The following is a 25,797-nucleotide window of genomic DNA, read 5'->3' as shown; positions in this document are numbered from 1 at the left end:
TGCAGGAGGTGGGTGAGAGAAGGGTCCTGGCTAAACTGACATCCATCATGGACCAGGTCTCTCACCCACTGGAGGACTCACTGTCTGCTCTGGAGAGCAGCTTCAGTAGCAGACTGATCCACCCTTGCTGTGTGAAGGAGAGATATCGTAGATCCTTCCTACCTGCTGCTGTCAGACTGTACAATCAGAACTGTTGACCACATCCCACCACAGTCACTCACCCACTGCATCAGTGGTTTATATAGCAACCTGCTCTGCACAATATTTGTGTAAATCTGTGAACAATCATGTATATTGTTACCGGTACAAATCTTATACCCATTACTGTGCAATAACCCTGCAATGACCTCATACTCACTCTAACTGTACTGTACTGCTTTGTACTGTGCCAACACAAACTGATCTGTACCTGTATTCTTGCTCATCTGTACTACTGTTGTGAGAGGTAATTTCCCCACTGCGGGACTATTAAAGGTTTTCTTATTCTTATTCTTATAACATGATGCACTTTAAAAGCTGACGGTGAGCTCAAGGAATCGCTCAACTGAACAGGGACTTGAACCCTGAACCTTTTTGATACTATGATATGACTGTATGATTATTGGTAATTATACCGTGCACTTTATGACCTCATGATTCTTGAACCTTGGCCCCTCAGAATAAAAGTTTGATACTCTACCATCTGAGGTAACCAGCCTTAAAGGTCTACTACATGAATGTGACTGACTTTTGCATGGGCCAGCTTGATACCTTGGTGTCATTGTCTAAGTAATCACAAGAACCCTGGGCATTTCAAGACATCTTGGTTGTTTTTACTTAGAAAATAGGATTAGTTACCTGAAAAATGATTTGATCCCGGGATCCTCAGAATAAAAAACATGCGCTCTTTTAGAAAACCTACTGCCTAGGACCACTTGATATCATGATTTGACTCCTAGAGTATTGAGAATACCATTATGCACCTCAAAACCTGACAAACTCACCTGAACAGGGACTTGAACCCTGGACCCTCAGATTAAAAGTCTGATGCTCTACCGACTGAGGTACCCAGGCCGCAACTAAAACTCTTCCTAGACGTTTACATTCCTAATATTAGTGACTTAGTGACCTGAAATAAATTGTTGGAAGTAAAATTAGTTGCCTGAAAACATACTTGAACACATAATACTCAGATTTAGGGACAGGCGATCAGTTAGATCAACTACTGCCTGGGAGCACTTGATACCGTGACATGACTCTATGAATAGTGGTAATAACATGATGCACTTTAAAAGCTGACGGTCAGCTCTAGGAATCACTCAACTGAACAGGGACTTGAACCCTGGACCCTCTTGATACTATGATATGACTGTATGATTAGTGGAAAATATACCGTGCACTTTATGACCTCATGATTCTTGAACCCTGGCCCCTCAGAATAAAAGTTTGATACTCTACCATCTGAGGTACCCAGCCTTAAAGGTCTACTACATGGATGTGACTGACTTTTGCATGGGCCAGCTTGATACTTCGGTGTCATTGTCTAAGTATTGACAAGAACCCTGGGCATTTCAAGACATCTTGATTGTTTTTAACTTAGAAAATAGGATTAGTCACCTAAAAAATGACTTGCTCCCGGGATCCTCAGATTAAAAAACTCGCGCTGATTTAGAAAAACTACTGCCTGGGAGCACTTGATACCATGATTTGAGTGTAAGAGTATTGAGAATACCATTATGCACCTCAAAACCTGACAAACTCGCCTGAACAGGGACTTGAACCCTGGACCCTCAGATTAAAAGTCTGATGCTCTACCGACTGAGCTACCCAGGCCTCAACTAAAACTCTTCCTAGACGTTTACAGTCCTAATATTATTGACTTAGTGACCTGAAATAAATTTTTGGAAGTAAAATTAGTTACATGTAATCATACTTAAACACAGAACCCTCACATTTAGGGACTGGCGATCAGTTAAATCACCTACTGCCTGGGAGCACTTGATACCGTGACATGACTCTATGAATAGTGGTAATAACATGATGCACTTTAAAAGCTGACGGTCAGCTCTAGGAATGGCTTACCTGAGCAGGGACTTGAACCTTGGACCTTCTTGATAGTATGACTTGACTGTATGAGTGGTGGAAATTACACCGTGCACTTAAAAACCTGATGGTTGGCTCTAATTAAGGATCACCTGAACAGGGACTTGAACCCTGGCCACTCAGAATAAAAATTTGATACTCTACCATCTAAAGTACCCAGCCTTTAACAACAACTGCTTCTACACTTTTAAAGTTCCAAGTACAGCCAATCACAAAAACTAGTTTACCAAGAGTGGCGCACAAAGCGAACCCAGGCTTCAAGTACAGGTACTCCTACACATGTAACATTCCTACTACAGCTGACCACAAAAATTAGTTTGCCAAGTGTGGTGCATTGAGTCTCTGAGTTGTCCACACAAAAAATTACCTCTTCAATTAAACAAATATGTGCATCCTTCACAGTGAGACAAATTTACAAGGGATGAAGGTCTACTACATGGATGTGACCGACTTTTGCATGGGCCAGCTTGATACCTTGGTGTCATTGTCTAAGTAATCACAAGAACACCGGGCATTTCAAGACATCTTGGTTGTTTTTAACTTAGAAAATATGATTAGTTACCTGAAAAATGATTTGATCCCGGGATCCTCAGGATAAAAAACATGCGCTCTTTTAGAAAAACTACTGCCTAGGACCACTTGATATCATGATTTGACTCCTAGAGTATTGAGAATACCATCATGCACCTCAAAACCTGACAAAGTAGCCTGAACAGGGACTTGAACCCTGGACCCTCAGATTAAAAGTCTGATGCTCTACCGTCCGAGCTACCCAGGCCTCAACTAAAACTCTTCCTAGACGTTTACATTCCTAATATTAGTGACTTAGTGACCTGAAATAAATTGTTGGAAGTAAAATTAGTTGCCTGAAAACATACTTGAACACATAATCCTCAGATTTAGGGACCGGCGATCAGTTAGATCAACTACTGCCTGGGAGCACTTGATACCGTGACATGACTCTATGAATAGTGGTAATAACATAATGCACTTTAAAAGCTGACGGTCAGCTCTAGGAATCACTCAACTGAACAGGGACATGAACCCTGGACCCTCTTGATACTATGATATGACTGTATGATTAGTGGCAATTATACCGTGCACTTTATGACCTCATGATTCTTGAACCCTGGCCCCTCAGAATAAAAGTTTGATACTCTACCATCTGAGGTACCCAGCCTTGAAGGTCTACTACATGGATGTGACTGACTTTTGCATGGGCCAGCTTGATACTTCGGTGTCATTGTCTAAGTATTGAAAAGAACACCGGGCATTTCAAGACATCTTGGTTGTTTTTAACTTAGAAAATAGGATTAGTTACCTGAAAAATGATTTGATCCCGGGATCCTCAGAATAAAAAACATGCGCTCATTTAGAAAAACTACTGCCTGGGACCACTTGATATCATGATTTGACTCCTAGAGTATTGAGAATACCATCATGCACCTCAAAACCTGACAAACTCGCCTGAACAGGGACTTGAACCCTGGACCCTCAGATTAAAAGTCTGATGCTCTACCGACTGAGCTACCCAGGCCTCAACTAAAACTCTTCCTAGACATTTACAGTCCTAATATTATTGACTTAGTGACCTGAAATAAATTTTTGGAAGTAAAATTAGTTACATGTAATCATACTTAAACACAGAATCCTCACATTTAGGGACTGGCGATCAGTTAAATCACCTACTGCCTGGGAGCACTTGATACCGTGACATGACTCTATGAATAGTGGTAATAACATGATGCACTTTAAAAGCTGACGGTCAGCTCTAGGAATGGCTTACCTGAGCAGGGACTTGAACCTTGGACCTTCTTGATAGTATGACTTGACTGTATGAGTGGTGGAAATTACACCGTGCACTTAAAAACCTGATGGTTGGCTCTAATTAAGGATCACCTGAACAGGGACTTGAACCCTGGCCCCTCAGAATAAAAATTTGATACTCTACCATCTAAAGTACCCAGCCTTTAACAAACAACTGCTTCTACACTTTTAAAGTTCCAAGTACAGCCAATCACAAAAACTAGTTTACCAAGAGTGGCGCACAAAGCGAACCCAGGCTTCAAGTACAGGTACTCCTACACATTTAACATTCCTACTACAGCTGACCACAAAATTAGTTTGCCAAGTGTGGTGCATTGAGTCTCTGAGTTGTCCACACAAAAAATTACCTCTTCAATTAAACAAATATGTGCATCCTTCACAGTGAGACAAATTTACAAGGGATGAAGGTCTACTACATGGATGTGACTGACTTTTGCATGGGCCAGCTTGATACCTTGGTGTCATTGTCTAAGTAATCACAAGAACACCAGGCATTTCAAGACATCTTGGTTGTTTTTAACTTAGAAAATAGGATTAGTCACCTGAAAAATGACTTGCTCCCGGGATCCTCAGATTAAAAAACTCGCGCTGATTTAGAAAATCTACTGCCTGGGAGCACTTGATACCATGATTTGACTGTAAGAGTATTGAGAATACCATCATGCACCTCAAAACCTGACAAAGTCGCCTGAACAGGGACTTGAACCCTGGACCCTCAGATTAAAAGTCTGATGCTCTACCGACTGAGCAACCCAAGCCTCAACTAAAACTCTTCCTAGACGTTTACAGTCCTAACATTATTGACTTAGTGACCTGAAATAAATTGTTGGAAGTAAAATTAGTTACATGTAATCATACTTAAACACAGAATCCTAACATTTAGGGACTGGCGATTAGTTAAATCACCTAATGCCTGGGAGCACTTGATACTGTGACATGACTCTATGAATAGTGGTAATAACATGATGCACTTTAAAAGCTGACGGTCAGTCCCAGGAATCACTCAACTGAACATGGACTTGAACCCTGGACCCTCTTGATACTACGATATGACTGTATGATTAGTGGAAATTATACCGTGCACTTTATGACCTCATGATTCTTGAACCCTGGCCCCTCAGATTAATAGTTTGATACTCTACCATCTGAGGTAACCAGCCTTAAAGGTCTACTACATGGATGTGACTGACTTTTGCATGGGCCAGCTTGATAGCTTGGTGTCATTGTCTAAGTAATTACAAGAACACCGGGCATTTCAAGACATCTTGGTTGTTTTTACCATAAAAAAAGGATTATTTACCTGAAAAATGACTTGATTTCGGGATCCTAGGATTTAAAACCTTGTGCTTATTTAGAAAAGCTACTGCCTGGAACCACTTCATACCACGATTTGACTGTATGAGTTTTGAGAATACCATCATGCACATGAAAACCAGAGAAACTAGCCTGAACAGGGACTTGAACCCTGGACCCTCAGATTAAAAGTCTGATGCTCTACCGACTGAGCTACCCAGTCCTGAACTAAAACTCTTCCTAGACGTTTACATTCCAAATATTATTGACTTAGTTACTGGAAATCAATTGTTGGAAGTAAAATTAGTTTCATGAAAACATACTTAAACACATATTCCTCAGATTTAGGGACCAGCGATCAGTTAGATCAACTACTGCCTGGGAGCACTTGATACCGTGACATGACTGTATGAGTAGTGGTAATAACATGATGCACTTTAAAACCTGACAGTCAGCTGTAGCAAGCGCTCAACTGAACAGAGACTTGAACCCTGGACCCTCTTGATACTATGATATGACTGTATGATTAGTGGAAATTATACCGTGCACTTTATCACCTGATGATTCTTGAACCCTGGCCCCTCAGATTAAAAGTTTGATACTCAACCATCTGAGGTACCCAGCCTTGAAGGTCTACTACATGGATGTGACTGACTTTTGCATGGGCCAGCTTGATACCTTGGTGTCATTGTCTAAATAATCACAAGAACACCAGGCATTTCAAGACATGTTGGTTGTTTTTAACTTAGAAAAAAGGGGAATTACTTACCTGAAAAATGACTTGATACCGGGATCCTCAGAATAAAGAACATGCGCTCATTTAGAAAAACTACTGCCTGGGACCACTTGATACCATGAGTTGACTCTAAGGGTATTCAGAATACCATCGTGCACCTCAAAACCTGACAACTTGCCTGAACAGGGACTTGAACCCTGGACCCTCAGATTAAAAGTCTGATGCTCTACTGACTGAGGCACAGTTGAGGCCTCAAAACCTGTGCCAGGCCTCAACTAAAACTCTTCCTACACATTTACATTCCTAATATTAGTGACTTAGTGACCTGAAATAAATTGTTGGAAGTAAAATTAGTTGCATGAAAACATACTTGAACACAGAATCCTCACATTTACGGACTGGCGATCACTTAAATCAACTACTACCTGGGAGCACTTGATACTTTATACTGTGCACTTTATGACCTCATGATTCTTGAACCCTGGCCCCTCAGATTAAAAGTTTGATACTCTACCGTCTGAGGTACCCAGCCTTTAACGACAACTGCTTCTACACTTTTAAAGTTCCTAGTACAGCCGATCAAAAAAAACTACTTTGCCAAGAGTGGTGCACAAAGCCTACCCAGGCTTCCGGTACTGTTTCTCCTACACATGTAAAATTCCTACTACAGCTGACCACAAAAACTAGTTTGACAAGTGTGGTGCATCGAGTCTCTGAGTTGTCCTCAAAAATAAATTAACTTTTCAATTAAACAAATATGTGCATCCTTCACAGCGAAACAAATTTACAAGGATTGAAGGTATAATACATGGACATGATTGACGTCTGTATGGGCCAGCTTGATACCTTGGTGTCATTGTCTAAGTAATCACAAGAACACAAGGGCAACTTGTTTGTTTTTACCATAGAAAATAGGATTAGTAACCTGAAAAAGAACTTGATCCCGGGATCCTCAGATTAAACAACTTGAGCTCATTTAGATGAACTACTCCCTGGGAAGACTTGATATCATAATATGACTGTATGTGTATTGAGAATAGCATCATGCAAATCAAAAGCTGAGACACTCGCCTGAACAGGGACTTGAACCCTGGAGCGTCAGATTAAAAGTCTGATGCGCTACCGACTGACCTACACAGGACTTAACACCATCTAGATGTTTACATTCATAATATTAGTAACTTAGAGAACTGAAAACAAATGTTGGAAGTAAAATTAGATGCCTGAAAACATATTTGAACACAGAATTCTGAGATTTTAGGACTGGCAATCAGTTAGATAAACTACTGCCTGGGAGCACTTGATACCGTGACATGACTGTATGAGTAGTGGTAATAACATGATGCACTTTAAAACCTGACAGTCAGCTCTAGCAAGCGCTCACCTGAACACAGACTTTAACCCTAGACCCACTTTCTTTTAAGGACAACTCCTACACGTTCAAAGTTCCTAGTACAGCTAATTACAAAAACTAGTTAGCCAAGCGTGGTGCACATAACTTACCGAGGCTTCCAGTACAGGTTCTCCTACACGTTTAAAGTTTGTGGTGCAGCAGAACACAAAGACTAGTTTGCCAAGAGTGGTGCATCAAGTCTCTGAGTTCTCCTTACAAAGAAATTTACTGTTCAATTAAGCAAATATGTTTAATACATCTCCTTACATTGACGATTGGTCAATGGGTCTCCCACACGGAAGAAATTGTTTTACATTCTCCTGTACTTTTTAATGTAAACACACAGTGTTTTTGCCTCCCTTCTAACACTACCATGTCTTCAGAGCACCCAAAACTCACTTTTGGAGGACTACCTACGAGGCAATCGATTGGTACCTTGCTGTAGCTGAACGGCTGCTTTTGTTCTATAACTATATGTGTTTCTGTTACAGAAAGGGGGGCGTGCCCACTTGTATTCAATGCATGTAAATGAATCTGCTCAGCCAAAGAGCAAGTCAAGCTGCTTTTCTCAAGCGGTGGAATGGGCCACATTGGAGTCCTGATTCTGTCTGTAAAAATGATTGTATGTTTCACTATGGAAAAAAAAACTGACATAAAAGTAAAAAAAAGTTGCATGTCTGTCAGAAAGCAGCACAGAATCTTGTGTGTGAGCCTGTCTTCATCAGCCCCGTCACAGGCTCCTCTGGTCTTCTCATGTAGACATGAAAAACACAGCACCAACATCGTTGTTGTTATCCTGGTAGCTCATTTGGTAGAGTGTTGTTCTTGAGAAGCAAAGGTTTGTGGTTCAGGCCTTGGCTCTAATGAAGGAAGTGTGGCTTTTGCTTTAATAAGAGCAATAAGTAATTGAAATTTTTTTACTCACTTTGTATTATTATTTGTTATTTATTCATGTGCTGCTTCCAGGGTTTTCTATTGTCAAGTTTTCCTCCCAGATTCATTTTTAATGCGTGTTTTTGTGTCACATGCCTTTTATTATTTGCATTTGTGTAAAAATGTTTTTTTAATCAACAAATCTTCCAAGAGAAAACACCTCATGTGTGTTGATTTTGCTCTAAGTTGGCAAAGTGAAACAGAGGTTCACACAGGTTTTGTTGAAGTTGTTTAGCTCGCCCCACCACAGCTCCCAGCTCCCCCCTGTGGTGGCGCCTTTACGGAACAAAAGGAGATATTCACACCTGAGTTAGGATGTCAGGTACACCTTTGCTGGCAATTGACTGCCCTTTCAGGTTTTGAGGGGGGAACGAAAAATCTAGGCATGCTAGATTAACTTTTTTGTGTCTTTTGTGTTATATTGTCTAAAGTAGTTTTTATCTGAACTTTCCAATCAAAGAAAAATGAATCAGTGCAAGAACCATAAATGTGAATACCAATAAAGCTGATTCCAATTGTTTTAACAATGTTTATTTGTAATTTCATAATCATAATTTTTCCTAGTTTTATTCATAGTAGTTTAGTAGTAGGTAAGAATAACAAATAGTGAGTAAATTTTTTTTCCAGAATTGGAAATTGATTTTAGATTAGTCATCAAGAGAGAGTTTTATATGTGTATCAGATAGTTTTATTAGATTATATATACATGCATATGTTATATAATATGCGGGAGATATTATTTATCTAAAACACTTTACCTTAACAGATAAAGTAGAAAGACTTCCGTCTATCTGTGTCTCAGTGTTTCCATATCTGAAGTCTCATTGCTGGAGACAGCCATACATAAAACATAAGCAGTACCTACAGGTGTGCTTCTATTAGCTTTTCTATATGTTTTACTATAGTTTGACTATTCAATAATATGTTCTCACCTTCAAGCTAATCTTATGCTTAAACAACCCTAAAACATTTTCTTTTGCTTCATATTTTTACTTCACACTTTGTCAAAATTATGAGTTGACTTAGCAGTAAATGACAGCAGTAAAGACATGACGAGAGTAATATGCACTGGTCTGTGTGTGTGTGTGTGTGTGTGTGTGTGTGAGAGAGAGAAGGAGATAAGAGGAAATTTGACACCTCTGACTAATACTTGTCCTTAGGACAGGTTTTAAATGGCATCGAAATTGAGTTCTCTAGTCTCTCCACAAAACAGATAAAGTTTGGAGAAGAGAAGAAGAGATGTAGTTGTCTATTTCCCTTTCTGTCAGATAAAAAAAATGCAGCCTGTCCAGAGAAAGAGAGAAAAAGGGAGTTCTCTCGTGTAGCACAGAGTAGTTTTAAAAGGAAACAATGACTGAGAAACATTAAGCTCGAGATACTGATCTTGTTTTCTCTGCTTCTTTATCCAAGGCATACTTAGGGAACAGTGTTGTGTTTTGTTTCAAAGCCAATAACTATGATGGGCAAAAAAAGACAAAAACTGAAAACAATTAAAAGTATCCTTTCAAATGTAAAAAACCTATAAGTAATTTTGTTTATGAGTCAATTTTCTGTTGTGCACAATCAAGCCTAACACTGGCACTTATACAGTAATATGCTCAGTAGGGATTTAAATTTTCATTGCATGTTTCCTGACCACTTGCTCTTCATGTCAGCTTGACCACAAAGAACTGAGAATAATAAATAAGGAGAAAAAAAGAAAAAAAGTTTTTGGCTTCTCTCTTTTCCTCTATACACCCTGAATAAGTATGCACCTGCCCTCAGAATAACAAATGTTTCCAGTTAGTCATGAGTGTGCGGATCACTGCTCAATATGAGAATAAAGTCTGTTCAGAGTTTGACCTACTGACTTTTATAATAGAACTGTGAAGTAGTCTGTGGAGCTCTGAGAGATGCCATGTTAAACCACAATAGCTGAGGTCAGCCTATCGAAATGCAATATTGAGTATATATATAACCTTAGCTGCTGTTTGCGTTCAATGTGATGATAAACTTTACAGTCACCGAATATTATATGGTAAGTAATTGGCATGTAGAGGTCCGCTTTGTGGTGAGAAATGCTGAACTGTAGATTTGGGGTTAACACACACATCGTTTTTCATTGAAGGTCATGTGTACCTTTGACATAATATTCAACTGGCTGACCACTATGAAGAGAACCACAAATTAAACACATTAAATTTGGGAGTTTTCACTTTAAAAGACAAGTGATTTTCACTGGGTCCTACAGTTGTACTAAAACAAAATGACCACCATTTTCATGGTGGTATGGTTGCGTTATTACTGCACTTTTTCCTGTTGAAAAACAACAGTAAAGTACAGGCAGCACAGTTGCCAATATTTAGGTGTAGATTAATAGCACTTTAATGTAGCTTACCCTTTTGGTAAATACTAAAATAGTTTTTTTTAGTAAATAACTTTCTTTTCTAGAAGATGTTTATTGTTTATTAAATACACTATTTTACACTACTACACACTGATAATACAGTTTACACTACTTTTGCATGAGCATTTAATTAATTGCTAGCAAACATTGGTTGCAAAGATTTTTTTTTTAATTGTGACATTATTTTGCAATAACTGAGCCTCAAAATGTTTTTCAAAATATGTTTTTTTATTAACTTTTTCACAAAGCTTTATACATGCAAAACCTCTGAACATTTTTTTTTAAATAAATAAGTAAACATAAATTTTAGCCATATAAATTAAGCCAGTGGTCTGTCTGTCTGGGGTCTAAAAACTTAAACACAAGTATGTCACTGTATACCTGTAAGAATAAGTAGAATAAGAAAACCTTTAATAGTCCCACAATACGGACATTGCATCACACAACAACATGGCAGAGTGAGTATGGAGTAATGGGAAGGGTTATTACAGTAGGGAACAGAAGTATTTGAACACCCTGAAATTTTGCAAGTTCTCCCACTTAGAAATCATGGACGGGTCTGAAATTCCCACAGAGACAGAATAAATAAGAAAATTTCAGGAACTCAAATTGTATGATTTTTGTCTTTTAATCTTTTTTGTCTTGCACTTTGGAACATAAGTATTTCAAGACCTGAGAAATGACAAGAGTTCTGGCTCTCAAAGACCTGTTACTGTGTCTTGAAAAAGTCCACCTCTGCTGCAGCCATGCCTGGAGGGTTCTCTGTGGGCGGCTTGGGTTGCAACACCTGCCTTCCTGGAACTGAAGGTGTGTGGGCTCCCTGGCTACTGGGCTTCTTCCCTCCACTCATTTGGCTGGGTGTAGTGTAGCTCCTCCCATCCCCTTGCTTTTACAAGTGGCATTGTTCATGCACCAAAGTCTGCCTCACCCTTTGCGTGAACAATGGTAAGCTACAGCTTTACTAACCTTGTAGTGGGACACTCAACACCTGAGCTTATAAACAGGCTTTCTACACTTAGCCATAAGTATTGCTGGTATTTATCACTATCAATATCAAAATGTGTGATTGTGGTATTTGTGATGTTGTCATGTCATGGCTGCGGAATCTCTCCTTGCCACAGCGAGGGTGGATCACTCTATATGTGTATGTATATGATATATGTGTCACGATTCATGGTTCTAAGTTATGTTTCCAGTCACATCCGGTTTTATTTTGTTACCACTTCCTGTCTAGTATCCTTATCCAGTTAACCCAGCTTTACTTCTGTTTCTCGTTAACCTCACCTGTGTTTCATCAGTCATTAGTCATGTAGTATTTAAGCTCCACCTCTAGCCATAGTTCCCTGCCAGATTGTCTACGTTGATTCCTCACTAGCATTCCAGCATTCCTTGATCTCTTGCCTTCTGTTACTGACCGTGCTTTGTTCTCGACCCTGCTCTTGCCTAGCCTATGACCGTCCTGTACTGTAAGTCAACCTCTGCTTGTACCTTGACCACGTCTCTGCCTGCTCCTTGTCGGATCCTGATTGCTACTCCACCGTATGACCTCTGCCTGCCTGACCTTGCTAATAAACCTAAAAAAAAATAAGTACGCTAGTCTCGTTTTAACCACCAGGTGGCGCAGCGTTCATTAGAAGCCTCCAAAGTACTACAGCGTAACTGAGGTCCGACTGTTCATTTCTACCTGTAAAACACATATATTACACCAGACCTATTTTACTATTAAGTTTTTCAAACGTGGGGAGTGTGAAGGGCAACAACTTGTTGATGGCTTAGCTGTTTTCTGTCCACTGCAAAGTTATAATTGTTCTGTGTGGTTTAAAACAGGCAGCGCCACAGCAGCAACACGCTCTCGTTTTCATTCTCTTCAGCGTTTTCGCGTCTTTAAATAGCAGGCGTCTCTTAAAAATATGTACACACCCACCGCTCTAACATCTGATACAACATTTTGGCTTCACATAATTCTGTGATTATGCATCGCGGTTTAATTAATATAATTTGAATGCGCATGGCCATGTAAAGACGTAAAGCGCGAGCGGCTTCAGACGTTATCACGCCATTCAGTGGTCATTATCAGTGCTTATCAGCCTATACGTATGAGCCGGTAGGTGCCCATCTACCTGCTGGCAGCGGTGAATAGGTGCAGTAGGTCGTCGTCATTTATCCGTAAGGTTGATCACGGCTCGGATGATTTAACCAGCAGAGTCAGTAGGGGCGCTGTTGAGCAGTTGTTGTTCAGACGGGAGGATCGAAGTTTTGATTTTGATTTATTAGCGAGCATAACTTAGCAAGTAGCTAGCGGTATTGTGTTAGCTAACTGTAACCTGAACCCCCCACCCGTTATCCAGCCCTAACCCTAACCACAATAACCTCTAAAGCTGCTTAACATAGCAACTTAGCTAGCTGTTAGCTGTTCGCGAGTAGGGAGAGCAGGCCCCTACTGGCCCATACGAATGCGCTGATAAGTTCTGATCAGCCCATTCGTTGCGGCTGATAACATCTGAAGCGGGTGTAGAGCGCAGTCCTACAGCCGCTTATTTAGGTTTTAAACTTCCACAACTTTTTAATGAATGTTTTCCAATATTCATAGATTTTACGTAAATAACCGTAATAATGATAGGAATTTGTTTTACAGCAGTTGTCGATCGTAATTTTGACAGGACGCCAGAAAACAGCAGATCTACAGCGACGCATTAAAGCAACATGTTTGTTCCTACGCGTTTACTGTGTATCTGCAGAACTGCAGTTTGACTTGTTTTGACTGTGCGTGTCATGGTAAGTGAGTGGCTGAGATCACTTATTCCGCCCATGTACGTTTCAACATTTTCATTTCCGATCCGTCCATCCGGCCACTTTCACCGACGTTTTCGTTTCTCTTGCGATGAGCGGCAAACGGATTTTAATCAACGCACCGCCTTACAAACCAATAAACCAGGCAAAAATATTAGTTTTTTAAAAAAAAATTGGAGTTACTATGTTTTTATTGTTTAGAGACAAACGGAAAACACAAAAAGTCGTTCTCTCGTTATCTCTGCTTATAATTTGGTGGAGACATCAAACTCTTACACAAACAAGTGACGTGTTTCGGAGTCATGTGTCCAGACAGAGTGACCAATACGCAAATGTATTGATGTGCAAATGCAGGCTACGAGAGGAACTGGGGAGTGGCGCACTAGATGTAGCGAGAATTTGTTTTGACTGTGCGTGTCATTGTAACTGAATGAGTGGCTGATGTGACTTATTCGGCCCGTGTACGTTTCAAATCTTTGATTTCCCATCCGCCCATCCATCCACCTTCACCGGCTTCGCCTTTCTCTTGCTATGGGCGGCAAACAGATTTGAATAAAAGCACCGCCTTACAAACCAATAAACAGAGCGAAAATATTTTTAACAAAAACACACGGAATTGGATTTAAAACTGTTTTTTCGTTTAGAGAAAAACGAAAAACCTCTGCTTTTAGTTTTTAATCGAAGCTCATCCGTGGATGGGTCGCGGGGCAGCAGTCTTAGCAGAGAGCTCCAGACTGCCGCTCGAATGAAACACGAGATCGAATGATATGTGATGTGTTTCACACGCAGATGACTTGGATCTGAGTTCGACTAAGCTTTTGTTTGTCTCATGTTTGCTCACAGTCGCAATAGCAAACTTCACATCCCTCCCCCTATACTTCGTAGAGGCGCATAGACATGCTAATAAGTTGCTACTACTCGATCAGCAGGGGAGAAATACCTCAGCTCCGAGATAAAGCTCCGTGGGAGACTGGGCAGCATCGGGCGGCGTGATCAGCTGCAGGTCTAAGACTCATTAATGCAGCAACTAGTTTGTTCTACACATGTTTACTCTGCAAGAGTAAAAATATGCAGTGCATTTTAAAATGAAAATACTATTATTATTTATTACCTTTATTGTAAACACATAATTAATTGCACAATTTGGACTGGCAATGATTTGCACTTCTTCCATAATAATCATGGATATTTAAGGAAAAAACTGCAGTTCATAGATGTTATTCAGGGACGGTTTGATAAAGATTCAGTGTGTTTTTCAACTGAACTGTCAGCCAAGGTACGTGCATTATCAAATGAATGCGCCTGTCAGCGGGGAAGACATCAACTCCATTCAGTCGCTTTTCAGTCGCTGCTGCCGTCTCCTCCCCAGTTTACACACCTTAAAGCATGTGTTAATTACTGATCATAGATCATTTTACAAGAGGCTATATGACATAGTCAACGACGATGTATTAGGTCAAAAAGTGGGAGTCGATCGCCACCTACAGGCCAGAAGGACATAACACACTCTTTCCCGCAGTGCAAACAGGGCGCCGACGCGGCGGATGCGGGTCCCAAACGCGGGGGGGGGGGTAGACACTTTTACCGGCTTCCTCTGTATGAGAAAATTTCTACATGAGTTTATAGACCGGGAGGTAGTTAACAGTGCTGATTGTATATTCTGATAGCAGCAGGTAGGGAAGATCTGCAAAATCGCTCCTTTGCACAGCGAGGGTGAATCTGTTACTGAAGCTGCTCTCCAGAGTAGACAGTGTGTCCCTCAGTGGGTGAAAGTCCTGGTCCAGGATGGATGTCAGTTTGGCCAGGACCAAGGAGGCATCAAAGGGTTTGGAGGCAGCTGCTTGGAGGGGGGGCATGCTGTTGGCGAAACACCGTACCACCCTTTTCACTGTGTACAACAGGTTTATACATAGGCAGAGATGCAGGATGTTATGGTCAGCTCTGCCCTGGAGTGGAAGGGAGGATGCACTGTAGGCCTTACACCATCTCATGTTCACAAACACAGCCAGGCCCCCTCCCTTCCTCTTATTGCTGCCCTCCATTTTGTCCGCTTGTAGCAGATGGAAATTATCCAGTGACACAGTCAAGTCCAGGATGAGTGGAGTCAGCCAGGTCTGAACAGCAGGATGCTGCTCGTCCTGTACGCCAGCTGGTGCCATGTGAGCGTTGCAAGCTTGTTCATCTTGTTGGGAAGAGATCTCACATTTTCTATGATGACGGATGTGAGAGGTTACTTACATGGAGGGCAACAAAACAGACAGCAACTAAAGCATGAACCAAACAAAACCGACCTCCGACTACAAAAACGAGGGCTTTATAAAGACACAGGCTAGCCTACAACTTAAGAGAGGTAACAGAAATAAACAATCAATCAACTACAATCACTAAGCTAAGTACAAATACAAGATTAACCAAAGATAATATTTACAAAATTAACAAATGAGAAATAAAGAACAACTATTTAACAAATCCCCAACATAAGCCTGAAATGACATCATAAGTGGCAAACTCCCTCTCCTAGGCATGCTCAGTTGGCCTCCTCCACTTCCTGGTTGTGGTATTTAAACCCTGCTTAGGAGGACTCACCAGAACACAAAGAAAGGTAAAAGTAAAGTAATACACATTAATCTCCTAAAGACAGAATGTTAACCAAAACACCTGTACTCAAGTTAGATATTAAACTGCCAAAATAAAATGTGTGCTGTATGTAATCAAAAGACTATGTGTGGTCATTAGTTGATGTTTGTTATATAAACCAAACAAATGGCATATCCTAACAATGTGACGGGGTGGCCGGCAGTCAGGTTCAGAGACTCTGACGAGGTTGGACTGTATGATAGCAGTTGGTGTCACAGTGGGTACGCGGCAATTTTCTCTACATGTCGGTAGAGATGTGCGTGTTCACAGTTTGGTGACAAGATTGACTTTCTGAGTTACCTTTATTAGTTATATACATATATGTTAGCATATATAAATAAATAAATAGCCACAACAGTGGCCATACATTTACCTGTTACAGTATGTGCAGAGTAATGCAGATTCTGGCTTTTGAAAATGGAATAGAAATGCATTAATTGTGTAATAAGTAATCTTATGTACAGTAAACAGCTGGGTACAGTATGTATTGTACCATTTGTGGATGGGCATGTGTACATGATTATATTTTCTCTTGTGGCCTGCGTTAGTGTGAGGTTGCAGTCAGACAATACCAGACGTAACAGGAAACAGATTTGGTTTGAAACTTGGCTAGTATTAGGTCCATCCATTCAGAAGAATGGTAGAACTATTCTTGCTTAGTTTTTGTGACAATCAGCCTCCGCGCCGCTAGAGGCACTCCTGGGGTTTTGTTGTGGGCCTTTTTCTGAGTTCATTTCCTGTGTAATTAGTTGATCCACCTGTTTAAGTATTTAAGGCATGTATTGGTTTCCACACACGGTTAGTGTATTCGCGGTTGTAGCTTGAAAGCTACACCTATGTTACCGTTAAAGAGGGGAGTTAAAGAAGTGGAGTTCTTTTTGTTCATTTGGTGTTCTGTCTCCTGGAAGGTTTGTGAGTGTCTTGTGTTTAATGTTTCATGTTTAGGATCTTGCCCGTGGTACAGTGCGTGTTTAGTTAGCCTGTTAGACAGTGTTGTAGAATAGATCTTAGTTGTATTGAGTTTATGTCTTGTGTTTCATGTTAATCATTTTTGTTCATAGTGTATGCGTTCTAGAGTCGTTAGTAGTATTTTATCCTGCAATGCATTGAGCTTATGTTTGTGTTGAATAAACCATTTATTGTTAATTGTAAAACTGTGTTTGGGTCATGCAGTTGGGGTCTCCCTCTTGTTTCCCTGCGACCTGGTCAACCGGTTGCGGCCAGGTGAGCGTGAAGGGTTACTGAGGGTTTTATTAGCGTGATGGTTTTGCAGCTGTGTGCTGGATGCACGTTGGCCGTAGTGCCAAAACCCTGGCTCTGTGAGAGACGTAGCTTCCCCGCTCGGAGCGGGTGCTGTTGTTGTTCTGTCTCCACCGAATCTCCTCTCCTGCTCCAGGGTTCCGTCAAGCCCCGCCGGTTCAGAACCGTCGAGTTCGTAACAGTTTTAGTGTTGTGTATGTCAATCTCAACAATTACTTGGCTGCATACTGTACAATTACCATCACAAAACAGATCCCCCAAGTTCCAAACAGTTGTTTCTTCCTCTCACCAAAGTGATTTATGTGCCATAGAGGGATGGGCCTCACCAATAGCCCAAAATGCTTTAGCCGTCGTAACAAGCTTTAATCCATCAGCACAAGTGCTGAGCTAGGTCATTTAGTTAAACACATACAGTAAACAAAGCTCTTGCCAGCGAACAGAGAGGGAAAAAAACCTTTCTATCACTGATAATGATCCGCAGCCATTTAGAGGGCAGGAGGCAGACAGGTTGCTCTGCCAGTAAGTGAATGAATATTCTTTAAGCATCAGGGAGTAATTCACTAGCAGGACAAGTTGCCCTCGTCAAAGAACAATGTGTGTGCATAATGCTGGGGATCTATTCTTTATTTAATGCACTGCTTGCGTATGAATTTGAGCTGCAGAGTGTATCACTACCATAATTAATATTTTGGTTAGAATTCTGTGAAAACAATATGTTGTATTGTTGCTCTTAGCAGGATGCTTCAAATGCTGCTCTTCTCAGATATACTAACATTGATAAACTAATAATGATGTGCATGTGATGAGCTCTGTGAGAATGAAAGATAGCAAAACAAACTAATTTCCAAAATGGATTAACGAGTCACATGATCAAATATTGGCTCAGATTTGGTCAATGCAGATAACTAATAAAGCCTGTCCTGTTTTGAAACTCCATGCACAGCAAGGCTCCTAAATTGTGTGCAGTGGACCGTTGCTTCCTGCAGGGAGTCCAGGGAGGAAACCTTACGAAAGCTAACAATGTCCTCAACTGGCCGCCATCGGTTGCTGGGTGCAGGTGAAGCTGGAGTGCTGGTGAGCAGCTGTCAGAAAGGCCTGTAATTGGAGCCCATTGCATCATTAGTCCTGGCCATTAGGCCTGTTATGATCGCTGTCTGTCTCCGTTGCACTTCTACAGTCACTGTCTCCATTTGACCCAGGGCAGTCCCTCCTACATGGGGACAGAGCTGAGACTTAATGACTTGTCACGTGTCCACCTGTGACTCTCTGGGCTCACGATCCAGGATGACACATTCCCTTGCGCGCTGTCTGATCTGTAATGGTATCCATCCATACAGCGAATTGGAGTGTTCATCCAGGAAAAATAGAAAGGAAATTAGCCATTTCTGCACAAGGGAGAGCAAGTGAAGGAGGTGTCTGGATAAAGTAAAGGCGATAGTAACTGTGGTGATGTGAAGCAAGAATGGTGGGCATACAGTAGACATGAAATCATCAGCTGTCAGCGCGGGTAGTCATAGCAAAAACACTCACACACACACATGACCGTTCCTTCCTAACACCATTACACCTTAATAGAAAACACAGAACAGGGGCTACTGTTTAAAGTAGCCCCAGAGGAAGAAATCTCTCTTTCAACTTAAAACCACTACCCAAGTTCTCTGAGCTCCTTCATTTAACATTTCTGCCTTTTAAAATCTCTATTTCAACTTTCTCAAAATAAAATAATCTCAAACATGACACCTGGAAATTGAATCTAATTGGAGCTAAATCCTTCACGCCGAGCCAGCGGCGTATCGATTCTCTCTTCATTCTGTTGGAGTGTGGCGTGCACTGAATACATCTCTGCCAGGAAAAACAAATGGTGAATAAGAAGGGTGTGCACCGAGGCTCGCAGCTGTCCCAGCTTCTGCCATAAGACCAGAGTTATTGTAGCAACTCCAGGCTGCACGAGGGAAAAGAGAAAGCTCAGATCATTGTTGGTAGCCAGAGTGGTAACAGAACATTTTATATGGGTTTCAATTCCTCTGGGAGACAATGCAGAGTTACTTTATTCTTTATAAAATAGAGTCAGAGTGGTAGTTATGTTGGCAGTATTTTATTTCTTTCCCACTAGGAATACAGATTATGTTCTCTTTTACTTGTAGATTTAGATGAATTAAAGATTACCATAATGTTACAAGCTGCTTGCCCTCTGTTGTGTAAATGTATTGGCTGAATCTTTTGGTGCTGTGCAATACAGCATTGCTGATTCACATCCACCTTGTCACGTGACAGCCAGGCCACGCAGGCTCCGCAGAGCAGAAAGCGCTCCAGTTCGTTCCTGATTTGTTCCAACGGATCCTTAGGGATTGTTCGTTCGTTCTTTTGTCACGTGACAGTTTATAATAATAATAATAATAATGTTTTATTTTTTTTAGATACATCCACTGGGTAAATATTTTAGGGAACTTTTTGCTTTAAAAGTCTCACTAATTGTCAAAAAAAGTTTTATTTTCACTTGTTCACTACCAGCCGTCACGTAAAAGGCAACTTGGGCTCCACGGTTAAGTTCATCGTTCTCATTCATTGTTCACAGCTCAGGCTCTGTGGCGAGCACCAAGTACTACAGTTCTTTTGGGATTCGTTCTTATAGATCGTTCTTTGGTTCATTTGTCACGTGACAGCAGACAGACATGCTCTGTAGCGAGCAGCAAGCACTCCAGTCCGTTCTTGATTCGTCCATACGGATCTTTACGGATCCTTCGGTCATTTGTTTATTTATCATGTGACCGCTGCCAAGTGACTGTTGCGCTGTTAAACAACAATGGCAGCGAAGATGTGGGACATAAGTCACGTTAATGTGGTGCGTAATGCTAGGTTTTCACATGTTTTGAATTGCTTGTGGCATTTTGTGATTATAATTTGTCCACTAAAGCGTTGTCTTCAGTGTATAGTGTTTGAGAACCGCGACCATTATTACAACGCCCACAGCGCCACCTGCTGTGAACGAAAGGAACAAATTACTTGAAATGATTCGTTCACTTTACTACTTTACTGTTACTGGGTTAAAGATCCGTGTCAGTTAAAAGAATGGAACTTCCCATCTCTATTGCTGGCCCCAGTCGCTGAGTCACGTGAGTCAAAGCAAGAGGGAGAGGGGTGTTGTGTGTGTGTCAGCTTCGCTCTGGCACAAAAGCAAAGGCATGCTACTTACAGATGGGGCACTTACTTAGTGATGCAGACAGACAAGATAGTTAGGTCGCATCTTAGACAAAACGGCAGCAGTGCATACAAGACTAAAAATTCAACCAAAGTATCAAGATTTTTGTCGGGGTATCGATTGATATCGTCACAGCTAATGTAAAAAAAAAAGATTTGTGCCTGTGCAATACTTTTATATAGTATGTTTTATATAAGAAAAAGTGAAAAGTTGTCAGATGTAGTAAAGACAAAACTAAATACCATTTTGCCTGTGTTGAGAAGAGGTCTACATTACAGGCTAATGCATCATGTTTACAGCTTTAAAATATAATAAACACAGAGATTCAATTAAAACATTAAGCGCTGAGCTTTTCCACCACTAAATTCCAGTGCCCACACATGTTCTCAAATGAAACTTACTTAATGATTCTTAGATGCAGTCTTATCAATTTCAAGGTCTTGAAGCTCCATCAATGCAAATGTGTTCATTTTATAAATGAATAAAGAATTCAGTCAATCTATTTCTATTAGGGTCTAATGGATGATTCTGTGAAACCACATTAAAACACACTTCACTTGAACTCGCTTGAAACCTGATTATTAACTTCTCTAAAGCGTTTGACAGGTGAAAAGCACTTACTGGAGGTTGTGACTGTGTTGTCTCAAGTGTGGGCTGTTCGACACAGTCTATGCAGATCATGCCATGGGGAGTGAGCTGCCATATCTTGAGCTTGGATGGAATGGCTGTTTTGATGGCGGGCATCCATATATACCACTAGAGACGACCCGGGCCCAGTGAGAACCAGCCCACGCTGGGAAATGTCTTTTTTGGTTTGTGATTAGTTCCAGTAGCATGGTCCATCATCTCGTGTCCAGTTTGATGGCTCAAAATAGCTGCTGTCCTGTCTTTTCTAGTGAGGATTCAGCGCTCTGACATGTCTCCAGTGTCACCTTAGGCACCAATTAACCAGTCTTCACTCAAAATACACTTATGCAAGCAGCATTCACACCTGCTAATACACACACAGCTCACACATTCACACACAAACAAAGGCACGTTTCCACACATAATGCACTGCTCTCTCTTCTATGAGAAGCCACAAGTGACTTTCCAGTAACATTACTTGTTATAGATTCTGGCCTGGTACTTAGTAAGGCCTCCCCTGGACCAGTGTCCTGGCAGGGAGTCTCATTGCTTTTCCCAGTTAGCCACTACATCCCCATGCGGATGTCATCATTAAAGAAGTCATTGTACCCAGGTCTCAGATGGCAGCTTTGGATTGTTGACAAGCCATGTGATTAAGAAGTAGCCCCTTTGAAAGGCCGAAGTCTGGATACTTGTCTACACTAATGCTGCAAGCAACACTAATACAATTATTCAGTAGCGGAAATCCTTGGTTAAAATACTTAAAAACCCACATCACTTCCCCTCAAGTTGAATTTCCACACAAAATAGCCCTGCCAGTATTTGTGGTCATCATGTAGATTGTCACTCATTTTCTGAGAGCAAAACAAAAGAACAAAAAGTGCTTTTAAAATCTGCTCCCTGAGTCGAATCTGACTTGTTTAAATTCTGACAACAGCCCACAGCAATGTTGCTGCTTAATAAACCTCCAGTGTATTAGAGGTGCGCAAAAATTTGGTTGGAATAAATACAAGAGGAAGTGAGAGTGAGTGAATTGAACCACTTTAATTTAAACTGGGTTAACGAGAAGAACAAGAAATATAACATATTGGGCTTTCATACAAGAATGATGGTTGATGTATAGTATAAGGGCTGTTCACCTGCGAGCTATTGCTCTTAAAACTGTAGTCAGTTAATGTTAATATTGCCGTCTTTTTACCATAACCCACCAGGAGCCTGGGTATCATGACAGCAAATAGAAAAAAATATCAAAGACGGAGCTGCTGATGACAAAGGCAATGCATTTGATTTTCAAAGAGATGCAGATATCAGCACTTTTAAATCGCTTGACCAGGCCTGGCCTTTTCACTCTTTTACCTTTCATCTTAAGAGCTGGCACCAGGAAAGAGATGATGGAAGGCTGCTCAATATTTAAATGCAGCTAGCCCTGACACCAAATCCATTGTACGTTGCTGCACTTTGCCATCTGAGGAAGAATTAAAAGGCCTCTTCATCCATCATCAATGTAAGATTCAAGGATGCAGCCTAACAATCACAGCATGAGCCACTTTTGCTCCTTAAATAATAATAATTTTGTGGAATTATAAATAAATGTCCTTCCTCTTTAGAAAATACAGTTTAGAGCAAATACACAGTTCATTTCCCTTGTCGAGTTTATTGTTTTACAAACACATCATCATGTCATGAAGACTCAAGTCTGCAGACTTTGCTCTGGATTTTTTTTGTTACCTGCTTTGCCCTCAACAATTTGAGCTGTTTCACAAATACAGGTATTAAATCTAATAGACCTCTGTGCTTTGTCATATGTGGAAGGACGACAATGAATGAATGCCCAGAGGGTCAAATGCATATCATTTCTTTCTAAATGCTGTGTTTACCAGCATGTTTTCACTGCTTGGTTGTGAATGCACTCTGGAAGGTTACTAAATGGGAAAGCTTTCGATTGCAGGTGTCTTAAAAGTCTATCTGCCAAAATCCATCAGGGAAAGATTAAACAAATGATCATGCTCTAAGAACTCCAGAGGCACTATATGCAAGTGTACACTATACTATACATATAATACTCAAAACTGTCTATCTATGTAGTACAGTATTTGGCTTGATTATCATTTGTTGAAATTCGGATCCCTTTATCCCCTTTTAACCAAATACATCTTCTTAGGTTCTGTCTGGCTTGTGCATTAGTGGGAATTCGCTGAGAGCTGCAGCAGCAATCTAAAAGCTCCATTTGCGATGCATGTTTTGTCATATCAGTGACACCCATTTGCTGTGTAAGTGCTGCTAAGAAGTTCGTGATGCAAAAGAGAATTTGTTTCGTGCCAGCGTACCGCAACCCAAAAAGCAACTGACTGTGATGGTCCTGTTACGTTTAAACGTGCTTAACACTAAAGTGGCTGTTGCGTAAATCATCCACACTGGACCCGTTGCATGAATTAAGGCGTTGTTTAACACAGTAGTCCGCACTTATACACATTGTGTATTACTGCTTAAAAAGAAAGTAATTAACCAGAAAAGTGCTTTGTTTGCAGCATGCATTATCGCTAGTTGCTTCATTCGGCTGACCTAAAGTAAACCATGCGCACACTGCCCACAGTATCGCATTCTCAGATTGTTATTGCGCACACTAACCCCCGAAAGGACACGAATGAGCAAGACAATGAGGATTCTTGCTTTTCCATCTGTTAACTCCCACTTCAGGTTCAGTGGAGCATTTGCCTTTTCCAGAAAAGACCAGTTGTGAGGGAGGTGAGCAGTACAATGCAGCAGCAGTTTGGTTTCACCTGCTGGAAAACAACCTGAGGGATGGGAGAAGAAGGTAATTTGATTTCAACACATGCTGTTAATAAAGGCCTTATGGTCCTATCTGCTGCTATGATTTCATTTAGATGCATAATGCTGAACATTAATATCAATACACATGATATTGATTTTTCCTTGCTGCCTACTCTCAAAGAAAGGGAGTATTAGAGCAGAGAAAAGAGGCATTCAGTTGCACAAAATTTAATTTGGTGGTTTCATGTCAGCATGGATATCCTGAAATTCAGACTTGTCTGAAGCCCTGTTCAATATCCTTGCTTGACCCCCATCCTCTGATTTCTACTCCTTGGAGAGAGATGCTTTACTCTGAAGGAAAGCAAGGCGCTCTAATCTCGCTCCCTCCTGTCTCTCTTACAAATTCTAGGCAGCCCTTACCCACAGAACCACAGAGGTTTCTCTGAGGGGGTCAGTGTTTCAGCATTTCCATGGAGAGAAAAGGCCAAGCGTGTGGGTGTTCAGTGGAAATCCAACACCCAGGGTTTCCTTTGGGCTTAACAATGGGCATCTGTTGTGAAAATGTTGAAGGTGGTTTGTGTGATTGTTTTGGTAATAAAATTTATTCTTTTGCTGGGAGATCAGAGTTCACATGCTTCGGTGGGTTTTTTCGGCAGAATCTGAAAAGAACAATATTATAAAGCACGGATGGGAAGAGGCGACCGTCAGAAATGAAATATAATTGCAATTGATGTGAAGGAGAAAACTGGCACCTCATTCATCAGACGACAAACTGAATCCAGATACTGCATATACTTCCGAATGTGCACTCACACTGTTAATAGGGCACAATTATAATTAATGGATGCACTCAACAAAGAATATTAAAGAACAGATGTTTACTCTACATAAGTCAATAGTCTCACAAACCTTCAATTATGGGCCCCCTCTGGGGAACAAAGACGGAGCATTAATCTGAGCCAATTGACAGTAGATTGAATTGATTAGCTTATTATAAGGAAGCTTGGTTATTATTTCCATAACTCACTGCCGATTAGCAATATTTTGCAGTGCAGAAAGAGACAGCGTAAACACGATCAAGACCTAATCACATGACCGGCACATATTCATCTTGTATACTTGATTAGGCTAGAAGTACAGAGAAAGCCAGACGGATAAGAAGCGAGTGGGTATCAATTTCATGATATAAAAATGATTTCCATAGACACCCCTGGGTGGAGAAGCAACTGCACAACAACCTGACTGGGTGTCATTAATCATGACTAAACAATCTTTCACTGCCGTATGTCAACATTTTTGCACAAACAAACCCCACAGCCAAGTATTTATTAGACGATAATGTTGTGTAATCTCTTGTGTAAAAAAGCGACTTTTCTCCTGGCCCATTAAAAGTGAAAAATGGAAACGTGATAATACCGCATGTTGGAATGTTCTGCTATCAACACTGACAAGACGCCCGTGTTTACAGCGTTAGGAGTTCACATGGTGAACATACTGCACGGAGAGGGTGCCTTGATTTGTTCGCTGCCTGCTGAATCGCTCGGATTGAGACGTTCACCCCTTGTGCTCTGCCTGCATGATGAGGCCTGGCATCTGAACTTCCATCCTGTCAAGTGTGTGTTGGATGCATTCCTCTGACAGCTCTCTCACTTTACTTTGCACCAGCGGTTGCCTCCCCAGCCCTCCATTTCACACCAGAGAGGTCAGGAAGCCTGCGTGTGTGTGTGTGTGTGTGTGTGTGTGTGTGTGTGTGTGTGTGTGTGTGTGTGTGTGTGTGTGTGTGTGTGTGTGTGTGTGTGTGTGTGTGTGAGATGCTGACGCATGCGTGGGGAGAAACTGTCTGCCCTCTCAGCCCGTGGTGC

The 25,797-nt window shown here is 41.0% G+C and overlaps 6 non-coding genes across 6 annotated transcripts; all 6 read right to left on the bottom strand.

Moving 5' to 3' along the window:
* Nucleotides 1-980: 980 nt before the first annotated feature.
* Nucleotides 981-1,053, bottom strand: trnak-uuu (transfer RNA lysine (anticodon UUU)). The gene has a single exon. It is a non-coding gene; the product is annotated as a tRNA-Lys (tRNA).
* A 686-nt stretch (nt 1,054-1,739) lies between these two features.
* On the bottom strand, nt 1,740-1,812 carry trnak-uuu (transfer RNA lysine (anticodon UUU)). Its single transcript has one exon. It is a non-coding gene; the product is annotated as a tRNA-Lys (tRNA).
* Nucleotides 1,813-2,787: 975 nt separating this feature from the next.
* Nucleotides 2,788-2,860, bottom strand: trnak-uuu (transfer RNA lysine (anticodon UUU)). The gene has a single exon. It is a non-coding gene; the product is annotated as a tRNA-Lys (tRNA).
* A 686-nt stretch (nt 2,861-3,546) lies between these two features.
* Nucleotides 3,547-3,619, bottom strand: trnak-uuu (transfer RNA lysine (anticodon UUU)). The gene has a single exon. It is a non-coding gene; the product is annotated as a tRNA-Lys (tRNA).
* Nucleotides 3,620-4,594: 975 nt separating this feature from the next.
* On the bottom strand, nt 4,595-4,667 carry trnak-uuu (transfer RNA lysine (anticodon UUU)). The gene has a single exon. It is a non-coding gene; the product is annotated as a tRNA-Lys (tRNA).
* Nucleotides 4,668-5,352: 685 nt separating this feature from the next.
* trnak-uuu (transfer RNA lysine (anticodon UUU)) lies at nt 5,353-5,425 on the bottom strand. Its single transcript has one exon. It is a non-coding gene; the product is annotated as a tRNA-Lys (tRNA).
* Between the last annotated feature and the right edge of the window lie 20,372 nt (nt 5,426-25,797).

This window comes from Betta splendens, chromosome 5 (genome assembly GCF_900634795.4).
Source record: "Betta splendens chromosome 5, fBetSpl5.4, whole genome shotgun sequence".
Lineage (NCBI taxonomy): Eukaryota > Metazoa > Chordata > Actinopteri > Anabantiformes > Osphronemidae > Betta > Betta splendens.
This window is presented reverse-complemented; position numbering and strand designations above follow the sequence as displayed.